The sequence below is a fragment of the Ornithodoros turicata genome, chromosome 6 (genome assembly GCF_037126465.1).
Source record: "Ornithodoros turicata isolate Travis chromosome 6, ASM3712646v1, whole genome shotgun sequence".
In the NCBI taxonomy this organism is placed as follows: Eukaryota; Metazoa; Arthropoda; class Arachnida; order Ixodida; family Argasidae; genus Ornithodoros; species Ornithodoros turicata.
In genome coordinates this window covers 71,368,503-71,380,947 of record NC_088206.1, presented here as the reverse complement: position 1 = coordinate 71,380,947, position 12,445 = coordinate 71,368,503, and the positions used below count along the sequence as shown (strand labels likewise).

The window sequence follows — 12,445 nt, the reverse complement described above, 5'->3', positions numbered from 1 at the left end:
TTAAGATGCAACAAAGCCTTATCACTACCTACAAATCAGTCACGCTTGTCTCAGCAAAGACAGCCATCGAGGAGGTGACGAGGATATCGAACTCATAAAGGAAAGCGAACGAACAAAAAAAAAATCAAACTTTCGACAAAATAAAATCAATCGATATAAAGCAATCTTCTGTTCTGCACACCCCGTGATCAATCAAATAACGAAGCCAAATACCTTCTTTATAACCACAGAAAAGATGAAAGCTCATACTAATCCCTTGCAGACCCGAAAGTTTTACTTTCGAGATCCATTCATGGAACACAAAAAGGAGCAACCAATTTCTCACTCACGAACCTCACCCGTTTGCCACAAGCGTAACAAGCAAGTACGCGGTAAAGCACAGCCTCACACTACCTTCCTTACACTCAAACAGCAAATTCAAAACCAAGAAACAAGTCAGATATTACGTACAAAACACTCTCTCCATCCCCTCTATCACTTTCCTCCACCTCCTCTCTTTCAGTAGTTGCACGGGTGTTAAGATCGAAGTAAGAGGCACTACATCACCATCTCGAGAGAACAAAGTCCTGTCAAGTACCTAATTAACTGCCACCTTTATCTCTGTCGGCCCTCCTTCGAACTACTTCCAAAGAGAGAAAAGATGTATCGATCCGCCGCGAGTTGCACGGCGACGAGTTCGCGAGAGTTGCGACTACTTGCTCTACTGGAACTTTTATTTCACCAGCGAGGAACGGGGTTTTTCTTTTCCGTTTGTCAGATGAAGGAACCGATGCGCGCTGGAGAAGAAAGGTTTTCCTTTTCTGTCTGTCAGACGATGGTAGCGTTGAAAGTGCGATTGTCTAGTTGTTGATTCGGTCTCTACAGTTTACGGTAATAAGTATTGCTGATAAATGTCACGATGAATATAATAAAAGTTACTGATAGTTTAACAAAGTGCTGAACTGGGCTACTTGGTTTGAATAAAGGTTGTTGCTGGAATCGCATCTCTCGTGCGGTTAATAAACATCCTCTCTGTCTCTCTTCTAAACATCTGATCAACTCTGTTATCCTCATAGACGACGCACCGGCCTCGATTAATGTGCCCACCAAAGGCAATGGAGGGTTTACACTTTCTGTGTCCTTCTGTCCCATTTAGTGTAGCGTTATACGTCGGTGTGTATTATACGCAGGAAAATATGGTATCATGAGAACTGTGGACAGTTGGACAGCTGACGAGGGGGCGTAGATATTGCAGGTTATAGGAAGACAGTGACAAAAACTGAGAACTTTACGTTCACTGCGATAATGAGCGACACCGCACTCATCGGTCCATGGATTAATTTTGCTCATATGGGGATTTTTTTTACGTGCGCTGAAATCGCGGCATACCACAATAAAAGCAGCTGAAATTTTTTTAAAAAAAGTTACTCCTGTAAAGCGTGTTTTGCCTGCCTAGCACTAATGTATTGCGGTGCAGACACCTTGAATGATCACACAGCTAGATGCGTCGTACATGACTGTCTCGCTTTGTTTTTGTTTGAAGCGTTGAGAGTAAATATGTAGCGATATAACCAAAAATAAAGTAGGTTAGATGGAGTAAATCACGTGATGTGAGTAGAAGGAAACCAATCCAGTTTCCTTTCCTCAAAATCGAAAGCGTTGCAGCTCGTGCATAGTAATAATTGCGCCTCGCTCACGTATCGTAACCATAATGGAAACGCGGTCTCCACATAAAAAAAACACGTTACAGCATTTTACACCAACAGTTATTGAGTTGTTGTGCACAAAACTCTCCTCAGCCCACTCTAGAAACGTCCATTCCGGGTCTCAGGAAAAAGAAGGCTGTGCCAGCAATGCGAACAGATATCTATGGCCAACTCTATTGAAAGCTTTCGAAACATCCAGCTGTAGCATTGCCACGTGCCCACCCTCATATCTGCACCAGTCCAACACCGTACGCACCAAATGTACATTGGTTTGTATTCTTCTATTCTTGATAATGGACTCCATGTTCACCATCCTACACAAGATGCGTATACGAAGAGGGGAGTCAAGTCCTGTAGATCACATAAACAAAATACAGAAGCCGACACTGAAGATTTTTGTTTAAGTTTAATTTGTACAAGCTTTCGCGTGGAGGTCCAAGATAAAAATAAGCGTATAACTATCAAAATATGATATATATATATATATATATATATATATATATGTTTATAAGTCCCAAACGTCGTTATATATATATATATATATACGCACGTTTTAAACTTTTGTTTTTTAAAGAAACTGTGACCGACACCGACAGCAACTCATTTCAGACTCCATCCAAGCAGTACACGTGCGGTAGATATATTTTAATAACGACCATATCGAGAACCAGGCATTAATGATAATAAACGACTTAACTAACGACATAAATAATAATCCTCTTAAATGGTTCATTTCCCGGCGAATCTACGACACAGTGGAGTAGCGATTAAAAATTTAGACCGTGGATTCTGTCGGGTACATCAAAGCGGTCCCATGCATTTGCAATATCGTGGAGCGACCGCTTCAAGTTTGCACACGGACTCCAAACTCGACGCGTTTGCAGCATTTTAAGCAGATTGCTCCTCGCGCAAATGGTGTCGTCAAATCAATATGAGATTTCGGAACGCGTGGAGTTCAGCGTACTTTCTTTTCTTTTTCTTTTTTTAACGAAGCCGATAGCGGTACGTAGAATCGCAGTCATTAAGTAAACTGTGTAGCTTATTTTAGTGACTCTAGCGGTACGTTGACAAGATTCGTATTGCGAAAAGCTGTACTCCGAGACAACATAAGAGCTACAGTCCGAGAGGTATGCCTCCGCCAGCAGATAATGTAGTTCGCGCATTGAGAATGGAGCACGCGGGAAGTTGGCGGACGTCAGGCAGACGGGGAACTCATCCACACCGCAGGTGTTTTACCTGGTTGTTTTAAAAGCGTGCAAATGTGCTCAGAGTACAAGGATCGCTCGAGGGTGACCGAGACCTTCGCTCGAGAAAAATCAGCAAGTAAATGGAATTGAATAAGACTTTCTGAGGACGGAGTGTAATACTTCTCGGGTCAGCGAGATGTACAGCAGCGGCAGCTATCATGGCGACGACCAGTGTGTTTGAACCTGTGGAGCAGCGATGCAAAATCAAGTTCCTTGTGAACAAGAACGTCAAACCAGCTGAGTTTTTGGACACGTCCGTCCGGTTGCAGTGGTACAAGTGAACATCGTAGGCGTCGAGGAAGCCGACCTCCAGAACCGGCGAGTAGTTCAAGACATTGCGGCCCAGTGTAATATCAGTCGATTTAAAAACCCCAGTGCGGGTTTTTATCGATTTTAACGTAATGTCAGACCAAACAGCCCGGGTTTTAGTAACATTAGTGTCTGCAGTGTGGAAGCAATCATTCACGAGCACTCACTGTTCCGCAAAGTCTCTGCAAGATGGGTTTCCCGACACTTCACTTGTAATCAGAAGGGAGCGCGCATGGCAGTCTCTGAGCAGCTGCTGAACCGGTTTCAATCCGAGAGGGACGAATTTTTGCAATCAGTCAATAGATATCATGAAACCTGGATACATCGTTTCACCCCAGAGACAAAAGAAAACAAAAAAAAACAAAAAAAAACAGCTTAGAATGGGCTTCCCCGCGTCAAAGTAAAGGAAGATGCAGTCGTCGGCTGGGAAGTCCATGGGACATGCAGGGTGTCATCCGTGTGGACTTCTTGGAGTAAGCGGTCACGATTAATGCTCAGTACTACTTCACGTTGATAAAGGGTTGCGTGCGAAGCGAAATTCGAAAGAAGAGGCCTGGGATGTGGGATGTCCGAAAGGGTAATTCTTCTTCATAACAATGCCCGGCCTCACACGGCGAATTTGACTGTAGCAACCCTGGCCAAAATGCGCTGGAAGGCTTTCTCCATACCCCTTGCAGCCCAGATTTAGTCCCAAGCGATTACTGTTTGTTTGAGTTTCTTAAAGAGCACCTTGAAGGAAGGACGTTCCACAAAAAGCCATATAGTTGTCGATGCGCCATGAAAATCCTAATCATCATCATCATCATCATCAACAACAAAGCCATAAGAAAGATGTCCCGCGGTGGCTACGACCGCAGCCCACTTCTTTCTACGCCAATGGCACCAAAGAGTTGCCAGAGCAATGGCAGCGGTGTCTAGATGAGCGCGGTAGACACTTAAAAAAAAAAAAACTAGCGTTGTTCGGCGCTTCCCGAATTTTCCATCGTATTTAAAGAAATAAAAGTCTCGGTCAACGTTGAACGACCCTTGTATACGTTGTCTCCGACGCAACATCAACCTCAACATCATCATCATCGCAACATCAATGTACCAGCAACCGTTTCATGCATGCGGGCACGCTGCGTTTTGACTCGGAGTCGTCATGCGCCCGCCTAAGCCAATCACAGACGTCGATAAAATTGTGGGCGGAGTGAACCTGTAAGAGTTAATTTGTCCCGAAGCATAGGCTCTATAGTTTTAGTACCGCGGACGCAATCGCTTCGCGTAGGCGAGGAAATAGCGGGTACCCAACGTGGCTTTGCGTTTAGGGTGTGCGCAATGTGAACATGCTATGCACCTGCGTACCTAAGGCGATTGCGTAGGATACAAGTAAAACTCTCCATTATGTGAACCTGGATCCTGTATGTACGACCGAAGTACCTTGCGGCGTTTAATCTGCGATTCTTCTTGTTCCTCGTCTTCTTTATTCTTTTCTTTTTTCTTTCTTCTTCTTATTTTTTGTTGTTGTTATTGATCTGCATTAGCACCGCTGAAGAAAGTTCTGTGATTAGAACCGGGGTACAGGTGGTAACAGATGGGAAAAGCACATGAGTAAGAAGTGCAATACCGGGGTTAACATGCCTCCTATTAGGCCGACTTCAGGAGTAGCTGTGCTGTCTAGAAAGGTTGCAAGTAGAGATGCAAAATTTCTGGAAATATTGAATCGCTAAAAAAAAAACGGTTTCTTTCGGGTTTTTTCCCGAAAAATTGAGGAAAATGGAAACAAACGTGGTTACAGCGTCTCTTTTCCATTTAAAGTGGGGTCGTAGCATTGCCCGCCAAACAACAGCATATAATGAGCAAGGCTTTAGTAGTGTCCATCCTCTAGGCGTAGATGCAGAGCAGAGCATCCCAAGAGACTGCTGTCTACCCAGTGATAGGTAATTAGAACGACCCGTCCACTCCAACCAGAACTCCGACATTATGTGAACGCGATGGCGACCGCTTGGAGCGGACGGACGGACGGACGGAGCTCTAAGTTGGTGGTTATTGGCGGACTAGAGGCATCCAAGGTACTGTTGGCGGGTTGCAACGCATCAAAGGCACGAGACTTTCTATTTTTGAATTTTTTCTCCTGGAAATTTTGGGCAATGTTTCCGGAGACGAGGAAAAAAAACGAAAAAACTTTTTTCCCCAAAATTCCCGGTTTTTTTCCGTGGCTTCGCATCTCTAGTTGCAAGGGAGAACCTGAGACAGCATAGCGCTGTACAGCTTCCCTCGCGCAAGCGGACGTGTCTCTGCAATTCGTATCAAGTTGTCGCCTTGCTCAGCTAGATTTCAACGCGCCACCTCGTGCACGGACACGTTGACAACTAAGCCAGCGAGGCCGATATGTAGCCTAATAAACCCTCTGGTCTGTTTTCGCTCCACGTCATTAAAAGCATTTACGAAACTTTACGTAAAGAAGAAAAAATAGTCGTCTATCGTGAAATACAGCCCTCTATACAAAGCGAATACCAAAGTTGAGCGCCTCTTAACGGATTTTCCATGTAGCGATCTGGCAACACTGTTCTCCGCCACCTTTCGTTACTGCGCGCCATTCCGCGTGTATTTGCTTCTTTTGGTCCGACAGCGATGGCCTCGTTACGTTCCCATTTCCCTACATTCCCTACTTCAGAGCAAAACACGAACAAAAACACGAAACACGTTCAACTCGAAATCCCTCTCTAACTAGTCGTGTCACAAATGTCAGATAACGTTTTGGCGCCGCATAAAAGGCACGGCCAGTGTGCGCGTGTGATGGTGTCTGCTTTGAATCTGTCAGTGTAATGTGGACTGACACTCGGGGACTCGCTACTGCAATCGCATGTTCCGGTAATTGGCCGCCCGGTTCTCGACATGGTCGTTGTGCGCTCTTTTCGTTCTCTTTTATTTATTTTTTCGTTTCTTTTTCTTTTTGTTTCGAGCGGAAACTTTGATCGCGTCGTGTTATTTCTTGCGCAAGCCGTCGAAAGGTCTCGAATATGGGTAACGCAAAAGGGCTACGTAACGACGAGGAGCAAGGATGATGCAATTGGTGCTGCTCATGGTAGAGGAGCTTGAATGAAGCGGGGAGTGTGTTATGAAATCGCGTCGAATTTTCTTCAAACCTGTAACGTAAGCTCCGCCGACTGAGAAAAGAAAAATTGGACGAGAGAAAATTGGAGGAAGTACCTCGCTATCTGGTCGTGAGGTGTATAGGGGAAGGAATTCAGCGGAACGCCCATATATATATATATATATATATATATATACATATAGGACAAAGACGTTAATATATCAGACGGCTACGAAATTGAATAAAAGTGAAATAATAAGACGTGGACTACAGATTACAGGAACGTCAACAAAAACTAATTTATTTGATGGGTAATTTAACACATAGATTTAAAAAAAGAATGGTCGACGTTTCGACAGTGGCACTGTCTTCGTCAGGACAAAAAAGTTTTTGTTGATGTTCCTGTAATCTGTAGTCCACGTCTTATTATTTCACTTATATATATATATATATATATACACACAATAAAAAAAACAGCGGAAGAATCTGAGTTTGATTTTTTATTTTTTTTTTTAGAATAAGGATGTGGTGGAAAAGGGCAAATATCTATTGACATCTTAGTATGCATCGAAGCATGCGGATTGTGATTTTAAAATAGCGAGATTACATGCCCTAATAACGTACACAAAACTTTTCTTTTCTTTTCTTTTTTTTTCGAGAACGATTTGCGATTGGAATAGGCTGCCTTCCAAAAGCTGTTAGCATTGTGTGTAATGAAGGGTGTGTTCCAATACTTGGTTCTATGAGAACCCGTCTGACTGGACAGGTAGACGTCTCAGAGGGCGGCTTCCGAACAGACTTTGCGCCACGTCGGCCATCTGTCGGAGGAGGCAGGAACTGCGTCCCGCACTCCAATAAAAGTTGCAATTGGTCAGCTAGCGGTGAGATATCAATGTACGTGACCTATAATCAAACACTGCAGACTCGCAAGACGTGGAAACCACGATGTCGTCGACAGGCGATACAATTTATGTGGGTGCCGTCAGCTAGTTTACATAGCTAGTCTGCGCCGGTGCACACTGTAGGCGGGAGGTGTCTTAGTCTAGGCGAGAATTGGAACGAGACTCAACATGGCGGCACTTCCGGTTAGACCGCCAAGAAGCTGTCTAACCAGGGTATCGGAACAGGTCCCCCAAACTCACCTCGGAAAAGCGTGCAACGAAGAAGGCCGCCACTAGATACCCCACTGTTGCCGTTCCGGATCACTTCAGCCCGCTAAGTTTAGCGGCAAAATGTTTTTGTTGTTTCTGCGAATGAATCTAGTCTTTATATGTCCAAATAAAACGCGTATAACAACGTTCTGTGTCGTGTTTCACTTTTTGGTCCCGTTTTTAAACGTGTTGAGCGATCGGAAGGATCTAGCGCACGGCTGCGTGCATCACATAGCGTACCTGTCGTACCGGGCGCCGCAGGCGCAGTCGTCCATTTCTCCTTCGGTGACTTGGCCTGGCTTGGATTGTTCTTCAACTGGATCTTTAGCGCGCTACAATGCAACGTAAGCCAACGTCTGGTAACAATGGGGTATCTAATGGCGGCCTCCGGTATTGCACGCATCGGGATAGGAACAAATACATGGGAAAATGGCGACCTTGGGGGACCTGTATCGGAACATACCCTTCGGGAATTTTGTTTTAGCTAGACTGGATGTTTTGAATATGATATATGTTATATTACATAGTTGTTGTATCTATCAATGTTTCTGTCCTCTTTTATTTGATGTACTGAACCCCCCCTCTCCCCCAATGTAGTGCCCTAACGAACGCTGTCGGCAAATAAATAAATAAATTAATTAATTAATAGGCAGGTTATAACACAGTCTGCCTTGGAAAGGCGTGACACCCTTCAGCCTCTATCATTCTTCAAGTTGGAAAACGTCGCGAGGAATTGTTAAATTTACGTGAGATATGTCTTAGCAGGTAGATATCAGTTATTTTTAGTGCTTAATCAGACTTTCGGTTTGTGCCTCAGAATCTTTCTTACAGGGCTCAGAAGATAACAAAAAATCGCATTTCGCGCTTAATTCACTTTTGTGATCGCAAACAACATAAATGTATTTGAAACAGGAATTCTAATCTCATTAAGCGCTAGAAAAATATACACCAAATTGTTTCGTCTATCTCCTACACGATTCCATGTCAGCTGTGGTTAGCTGTGAAGACTCACCAGGTCAGGTGTAACAAAATGATACAACAGGTACATAGCATATATGAGAGCGTCATAACAGAATATTTCCTTGTCGCATGTGGTTTCAGAAACAAAGCTGAAGGATGCGCTACCACTTTAAGCTACGCTTACTCAACCCCAACCCAACCCAACCTAACCTAATTTCCGTTGATCACGTATCCAGCTCTTCTTCCTGTCCGAGGTTTTCCCCGGGTTTTCCAGATAGATGTCGGCCCAGGACGTATACTAACTCCTCTTCGATCTATCCACGCTTATATCACGATCATGGCTTCAGTCGCGTCGTGGTGCTAACACGACACTAAAAACAACAACAACAAAAAAAAACTCACGGCCATGATTAAAGAGCAGAGCCCACCTCCCACGATGACCTACAAATGAAAAATAAAAAAAAATAAAAAACTTTAAAGTGGAAAATAAAAAGATCAACTCGTAGTTTTATCCGCTACTTATGATAATGTAATATTGTCAGCTACGCCACGTAATGCTAATAAATTGCTAATAAATTCGCGCTTTGAAAGTTTCTCTTCGTCCCTCGGGGGATGTGAGCTTCATTAAGAACACGTTCTGTGTCTCGATCTTACTTTATTTCCAGTCGGCTCGAGGGTGTCTAATATCGTTTCTCGCCGTTATCCTCAATTCAAGCGGGAATACATGCATCGTCGAGTTATATTAATTATTAATTTTTGAACGAGCGGGGGCTCGACACTATGGAAGCGTTGTTATAAGCTCCGAACAAAGTGCAAGATATTATAAATTATGAATATGCTTCTCTTTGGCCGGGATGCGGAACATTGTTATGCAGAGTGAAAGAGATATAAACGTACGGCGCTCGTTATAATTGCATTTCACGGTACAGGTGTGATGAAGAACTTTGTTTGCGTTTCGAACCTTTCATAACAAAAGGAAAACGTATTCGTGGAAAGTTTCGTTGTGATAGCTTCGATGGAAGCTTTTTCTAATGATAAACTATAATTGAAATGTGGGCCGCGATGTGATGCCATTTAATGTATCCTGCTAACGGCTATAAATTATATTACTAAAGTATCGTTCATTATGATAATCATTTGAAAAGAGATTTGAAAGGAGAAACAGGCACGCATAAGACGGGAGGCTTGTCAGTCATATAATTGTAATCAGTGTTATTGCAATTTGTTATCGTCCTTCCTCCAAGGTGGTCTTTAAGAAACTCAAACAAGCGGCTAAATCTGGGCTGTAAGGGGCATGAGGCAAAACCTACCAGCGCATTTCGACCAGGGTAGCTACCGTCAAATTCGCTGTGAGAGGCCGGACATTGTCATGAAGAAGAATTACCCTTCCGGACGACATCCCAACAACGTCCCTGCGAATTGCGTATCGCACGGCACCCTTTTATCAACGTGGGGCAGAACCGGCCATTAAGCGTGACCTCTTGCTCTAAGAAGACTACAAGGATGACACTCCGCATGTCGCGGAAAACAGTTCCCGTAGACTTCCCAGCAGACGGCTCTTGCTTCTCTTTTGCTGCGGGGGTGCCTTGTGTCTTCATTCCATGCCGCTTCTTTTTTGTCTTGCTGGGTAAAATGATGCACCCGCGTTTCATCACATGTGACGGTTGATTCCAAAAATTCGGCCCCCTCAGATTGAAACAGGTTGAGCAGCTGCTCAGAGACTGTCATGCGCGCTCCCTTCTCGTGACGAGTGAAGTGTGGTGGGAAGCCATCTTGCACAGACTTTCCGGAACAGTAAACGCTCGTGAAGGATTGTCTCCACGCTGCCCGCACTAATGTTACGCTGGGCTCCAATGTGCCGAACTGTTACTCGCCGGTGCTCGAGGATGGCTTGCTCAACGCCTGCGATGTTCACTGGCGTGACCGCTGTAGGACAGTCCCGTCCTTCGCCATACTGTCTGCACCATTCTTACACTCTTCCCCCTGACATCGTTTGTTCCCCATACTACGCCTGTAATCAGCCTGTTTAACGTTGTCCTTGACAAGGAACTTGGTTATGCATCCCTGTTCCACAGCTACAGACACACTGCTCGTCGCCATGATAGCTGCCGTGACCGCACCTTTCGTTCCCACTGACCCGAGAAGGATTCTAATTTGTCCTACGAAAGTTTTATTCAATTACATTTACTCACTGATTATTCTTCAACGAAAGTCAACCACGAACGAGCCTTGTATATAGAATGATGTCGCCTTACTGGTTAGACGACGGAGAGCTTCGGTCGGTAAATCAGCTGACATGGTGTGCGCCTATTGTTGTTGTTGTTATTACATACGTATAATCTGATTAGATATCTACGCCCTTTGGCGTCGCTATACTTCACCAGAATTCGTCCGAATTTCGATCGAAATATGCGCATTGCTAACGAATGGAATTGTTTAAAGTTTAGACGACGCTGTTATATCTTGCAATACAGTTATTTAACTGCTCACTCGTAAATTATCCGTGTGAATTGTGTTCGTGCTTATTTCAAGACTTTTTTTTTTCTTAGAAGTTTCTCAATACTGTTGTTTCTGGTTATTCGCGTGTGTTAGGATAACCTTATTGTTTTCTTTCTCTTTTATTTTTTTGTTTTTTCTGTATACTGTGTAACTGTAACATGAATCACTACACGTCTCACTCCATTTCTGCGAAACAACACGAGCAACAACATTGTTTTGGTGACGATCTCTGGGTTATTTCACTGCCGCAGGTGATACTCTACTCCATTATTCTCTACCACCATTCGGTGGCATTATAATGTTGAGCCTCACTGCCGCCAGTCCTAAACCATCCCGAAGTGTCATTAGTGCTTCTAGGGCGGAGCGTTGGCGGGCTGTATATTTGACCGAGAACCAAGTAGCGCTGTCATAGTGAGAGGGGGGAGGGGGATTTCTAACCGATTTAGAGACATTGTAAATGTTGTCCTGACCCATTCCTGCGGGAGGTCCACCGGCTTTTGTTAAATATCGACAAATATTGCCTTCCCTCTCTCCCCATTTCCCCCCTTTCCACCACCGTTAAGTGCCCCCCCCCCCTTCGCCTCACATAACCAAGTTCATTCCATCGAGAGTGCGTCGAATGAAATCGCTCTTCCCTCTAGTGGAGCGGTTCCGAATCATTTGGTCGCGTGCGACATCTCCTTTTTTTTTTTCTCTCCCTTCATGCCATCCTTTCTTCCCAGAAAAGAGGGAGAACCATCTTGAGATGTCCCTTCTCTGGATTTACCGCCCCTACTTAGCTCCATACTGCACTTTCAGCGTTGTGGCCGATATCCATTCGCATTTACGAAGCGTGACCCTTCGCCACCAATCAGATCCGAAATGTGTCTCGTATTTCTTTTCGATGGGCCAATCAGAAAAAGGGTGGCCGTAGAGCACGTTTTTACTGATTGGAATTTTTATCGCCATTGAGAGAGAAGTGCTGCGCTGGGCTGTATTTGAGAGATGCGGAAGGCTCTTTGTTTTTTTTTTGTTTTTTTTTTTGAGGGCTCTGTGTACATAGTGGGTTTCTGTGTTACCGAGAGAGAGAGGGAGAGAGTGTTGGACTTTTGGACAAGGTTGGACTTTGTGTGGTATGGGGTGCGTCTGAAGGTTGGGACAAGGGGAACTGCCCTCCTTGCCCTGATATCAGGCTGGGGGGGGAGGGGGCATCGCCCCCTTTCATACACGGCAGGGAGTCTGGTATATCCATGCCTTGCAGGCTTTGCATGTATTTGCAGTCTTTGTAGGCTTTGCAAACAGGCTTTGCATCAGGGTTGCGGTTACGGAATGGAATCTCCCAATTCCTTTACGAGGAACGAAGATTTGTGATAATTCCCTTCCTTTCAATTCCTCGGAATGAAAAGGTACGGCCAATTCCCACTCCTGGAATGGCTTTGCAACCCCATTCCATTCCTTTAATTCACATCAATAAAATAAAAGGGATCGGTAGCCGTGCTGGGTTGCCCAGCAGTGCTATAGAAGAGATTGGCGTTACCC

General features: G+C 44.5%; 1 protein-coding gene across 1 annotated transcript in view; it reads left to right on the top strand.

The window, feature by feature from the left end:
• Window positions 1-12,445, top strand: part of LOC135397288 (uncharacterized) — a 368,507-nt gene that overhangs the window by 337,662 nt on the left and 18,400 nt on the right. The gene's annotated exons all lie outside the window — the stretch shown is intronic.